The 5,026-nt window shown below is 41.2% G+C and overlaps 1 non-coding gene across 1 annotated transcript; it reads right to left on the reverse strand.

Annotated features, from left to right (window-relative positions):
* Positions 1 to 4,574: 4,574 nt before the first annotated feature.
* On the reverse strand, positions 4,575 to 4,682 carry LOC148545023 (small nucleolar RNA R71). Its single transcript, XR_015901330.1, has one exon. It is a non-coding gene; the product is annotated as a small nucleolar RNA R71 (small nucleolar RNA).
* Between the last annotated feature and the right edge of the window lie 344 nt (positions 4,683 to 5,026).

Below are 5,026 nucleotides of genomic sequence, written 5' to 3' on the forward strand. Positions count from 1 at the left end.
CAAGAAGTACATGAGTTTCAAATTTATCCTTGAACTTAGCTTAATTATATTGATGTGGTGACAATGCTTCTTGTTTTCTAAATGTATGCTTGAACAGTGCATATGACTTTTGAAGTTGTTGTTTAAGAATGTTAAATATGTTGGCTCTTGAAAGAATGATGACTAGGAGACATGTTATTTGATAATCTGAAAAATCATAAAAATGATTCTTGAAGCAAGAAAAAGCAGCAAAGAACAAAGCTTGCAGAAAAAAAAAATGAAAAAAAAAAGGCGAAAAAAAAATAGAAAGAAAAAGAAAAAGCAAGCAGAAAAAGCCAATAACCCTTAAAACCAAAAGGCAAGGGCAAATAAAAAGGATCCCAAGGCTTTGAGCATCAGTGGATAGGAGGGCCTAAAGGAATAAAATCCTGGTCTAAGCGGCTAAACCAAGCTGTCCCTAACCATGTGCTTGTGGCGTGTAGGTGTCAAGTGAAAACTTGAGACTGAGCGGTTAAAGTCAAGGTCCAAAGCAAAAACAAAGAGTGTGCTTAAGAACCCTGGACACCTCTAATTGGGGACTTTAGCAAAGCTGAGTCACAATCTAAAAAGGTTCACCCAATTATGTGTCTGTGGCATTTATGTATCCGGTGGTAACACTGGAAAACAAAGTTCTTAGGGCCACGGCCAAGACTCATAAAGAAGCTGTGTTCAAGAATCATCATACTGAACTAGGAGAGTCAATAACACTATTCGAAATCTGAAGTTCCTATAGATGCCAATCATTCTAAACCTCAATGGATAAAGTGAGATGCCAAAACTATTCAAGAGGCAAAAAGCTATAAGTCCCGCTCATATGATTACAGCTATGTTTCATTGATAGTTTGGAATTTATAGTATATTCTCTTCTTTTTCTCCTATTTGATTTTCAGTTGCTTGGGGACAAGCAACAATTTAAGTTTGGTGTTGTGATGAGCGGATAATTTATACGCTTTTTGACATTGTTTTTAGTATGTTTTTAGTAGGATCTAGTTACTTTTAGGGATGTTTTCATTAGTTTTTATGTTAAATTCACATTTCTGGACTTTACTATGAGTTTGTGTGTTTTTCTGTGATTTCAGGTATTTTCTGGCTGAAATTGAGGGACTTGAGCAGAAATCAGATTCAGAGGCTGAAAAAGGACTGCTGATGCTGTTGGATTCTGACCTACCTGCACTCAAAATGAATTTTCTGGAGCTACAGAACTCCAGGGCTTTCCAGAATTATATAATAGTCCATACTTTGGCCAAGAATAGACGACGTAAACTGGCGTTCAACGCCAGCCTTCTGCCCAAATCTGGCGTCCAGCGCCAGAAAAGGATCCAAAACCAGAGTTGAACGCCCAAACTGGCACAGAAACTGGCGTTCAACTCCACAAATGGCCTCTGCACGTGCTACACTTAAGCTCAGCCCAAACACACACCAAGTGGGCCCCGGAAGTGGATTTATGCATCAATTACTTACTCATGTAAACCCTAGTAGCTAGTTTATTATAAATAGGACCTTTTACTATTGTATTAGGCATCTTTTGATCATCTCAGGATCTTAGGATCATCTTGGAACGCATTGTTCTTAGACCATAGGGGCTGGCCACACGGCCATGCCTGGACCTTCACTTATGTATTTTCATACGGTAGAGTTTCTACACTCCATAGATTAAGGTGTGGAGCTCTGCTGTTCCTCAAAGAATTAATGCAAAGTACTACTGTTTTCTATTCAATTCTCCTTATTTCTCTTCTAAGATATCCATTCGCACCCAAGAACGTGATGAAGGTGATGATTATGTGTGACGCTCATCATCCTTCTCCCTTATGAATGCGTGCCTGACAAACACTTCTGTTCTATATGAAATAAGCTAGAATGAGTATCTCTTAGATCTCCTAACCGGAATCTTCGTGGCGTAAGCTAGAATGATGGCGGCATTCAAGAGAATCCGGAAGGTCTAAACCTTGTCTGTGGTATTCCGAGTAGGATTCAATGATTGAATGACTGTGACGAGCTCCTAACTCGCGATTGTAGGGCGTTAGTGACAGACACAAAAGGATAGTAAATCCTATTCCAGCATGATCGAGAACCGACAGATGAATAGCCGTGCCGTGACAGGGTGCTGAGCATATTATTCACTGAGAGGATAAGATGAAGCCATTGACAAGGGTGATGCCTCCAGACGATTAGCCGTGCCGTGACAGGGCATTGGATCATTTTCCCGTGAGATGACCGAAAGTAGCCAGTGACAGTGGTGATGTATCACATAAAGCCAGCCATGGAAAGGAGTAAGACTGATTGGATGAAGATAGCAGGAAAGCAGAGGTTCAGAGGAACGAAAAGCATCTCCATTCGCTTATCTGAAATTCCTACCAATGATTTACATAAGTACCTCTATCCCTATTCTTTTATTTATTATTCGAAAACTCCATAATTATTTTATATCCGCCTGACTGAGATTTACAAGGTGATCATAGCTTGCTTCATACCAACAATCTCCGTGGGATTCGACCCTTACTCACGTAAGGTATTACTTGGACGACCCAGTGCACTTGCTGGTTAGTTGAACGGAGTTGTGTCCACACATAGAGCCACAATGAGGATTCAATACAATTATATATTGTTAATCTCTCACAAGTACAAAGAACATGGAACACAATTTCGTCCACCAAGTTTTTGACATTAGTGGACGCTTTTTGTGTTCCATGTTCTTTGTACTTGTGTGAGATTAACAATATATAATTGTATTGAATCCTCATTGTGGCTCTATGTGTGGACACAACTCCGTTCAACTAACCAGCAAGTGCACTGGGTCGTCCAAGTAATACCTTACGTGAGTAAGGGTCGAATCCCACGGAGATTGTTGGTATGAAGCAAGCTATGGTCACCTTGCAAATCTCAGTCAGGCAGATATAAAGTGATAATGGTGTTTTCGAATATTATATAATAAAATAGGGATTGAGATACTTATGTAATTCATTGGTAGGAATTTCAGATAAGCGAATGGAGATGCTTTTCGTCCCTCTGAACCTCTGCTTTCCTGCTGTCTTCACCCAGTCAGTCTTACCCCTTTCCATGGCTGGCTTTATGTGATACATCACCACTGTCAATGGCTACTTTCGGTCATCTCTCGGGAAAATGATCCAATGCCCTGTCACGGCACGGCTAATCGTCTGGAGGCATCACCCTTGTCAATGGCTTCATCTTATCCTCTCAGTGAATAACATGCTCACGCACCCTGTCACGGCACGGCTATTCATCTGTCGGTTCTCGATCATGCTGGAATAGGATTTACTATCCTTTTGCGTCTGTCACTAACGCCCTGCAATCGCGAGTTAGGAGCTCGTCACAATCATTCAATCATTGAATCCTACTCGGAATACCACAGACAAGGTTTAGACCTTCCGGATTCTCTTGAATGCCACCATCATTCTAGCTTACGCCACGAAGATTCTGGTTAGGAGATCTAAGAGATATTCATTCTAGCTTGATTTCATGTAGAACGGAAGTGTTCGTCAGGCACGCGTTCATAAGGAAGAAGGATGATGAGCGTCACACATAATCATCACCTTCATCACGTTCTTGGGTGCGAATGGATATCTTACAAGCGAAATAAGAAGAATTGAATAGATAACAGTAGTACTTTGCATTAATCTTTGAGGAACAGCACAGCTCCACACCTTAATCTATGGAGTGTAGAAACTCTACCGTTGAAAATACATAAGTGAAAGGTCCAGGCATGGCCGAGAGGCCAGCCCCTCTGATCTAAGAACCAGGCGTCCAAAGATGGTCAAAAAGACGCCTCTAATACAATAGTAAGAGGTCCTATTTATAATAAACTAGTCACTAGGGTTTACATGAGTAAGTAATTGATGCATAAATCCACTTCCGGGGCCCACTTGGTGTGTGTTTGGGCTGAGCTTAAGTGTAGCACGTGTAGAGGCCATTTGTGGAGTTGAACGCCAGTTTCTATGCCAGTTTGGGCGTTCAACTCTGGTTTTGGATCCTTTTCTGGCGCTGGACGCCAGATTTGGGCAGAAGGCTGGCGTTGAACGCCAGTTTACGTCGTCAATGCTTGGCCAAAGTATGGACTATTATATATTGCTGGAAAGCCCTGGATGTGTACTTTACAACGCAATTGGAAGCGCGCCATTTCGAGTTCAGTAGCTCCAGAAAATCCACTTTGAGTGCAGGGAGGTCAGAATCCAACAGCATCAGCAGTCCTTTTTCAACCTCTGAATCTGATTTCTGCTCAAGTCCCTCAATTTCAGCCAGAAAATACCTGAAATCACAGAAAAACACACAAACTCATAGTAAAGTCCAGAAATGTGAATTTAACATAAAAACTTATGAAAACATCCCTAAAAGTAACTAGATCCTACTAAAAACATACTAAAAACAATGCCAAAAAGCGTATAAATTATCCGCTCATCAACAGGCTTATGCTTTTCCCGTTTGCTGTAAGAGACAGAGCTAGAGTGTGGTTGGACTCTCAACCCAAAGATAGCCTGAACTCTTGGGATAAGCTGGTCACAGCTTTCTTAGCCAAGTTCTTTCCTCCTCAAAAGCTGAGTAAGCTTAGAGTGGATGTTCAAACCTTCAGACAAAAAGAAGGTGAATCCCTCTATGAAGCTTGGGAGAGATATAAGCAACTGACCAAAAAGTGTCCTTCTGACATGCTTTCAGAATGGACCATCCTGGATATATTCTATGATGGTCTGTCTGAATTAGCTAAGATGTCATTGGATAATTCTGCAGGTGGATCCATTCACCTAAAGAAAATGCCTGTAGAAGCTCAAAAACTCATTGACGTGGTTGCTAATAACTAGTTCATGTACACTTCTGAGAGGAATCCTGTGAGCAATGGGACGCCTCAGAAGAAGGGAGTTCTTGAAATTGATACTCTGAATGCCATATTGGCTCAGAATAAAATATTGACTCAGTAAGTCAATATGATTTCTCAGAGTCTGAATGGAATGCATGCTGCATCCAACAGTACTCAAGAGGCATCTTCTGAGGAAGAAGC

Source organism: Arachis ipaensis, chromosome B9 (assembly GCF_059453495.1).
Source record: "Arachis ipaensis isolate K30076 ecotype BB chromosome B9, ASM5945349v1, whole genome shotgun sequence".
Lineage (NCBI taxonomy): Eukaryota > Viridiplantae > Streptophyta > Magnoliopsida > Fabales > Fabaceae > Arachis > Arachis ipaensis.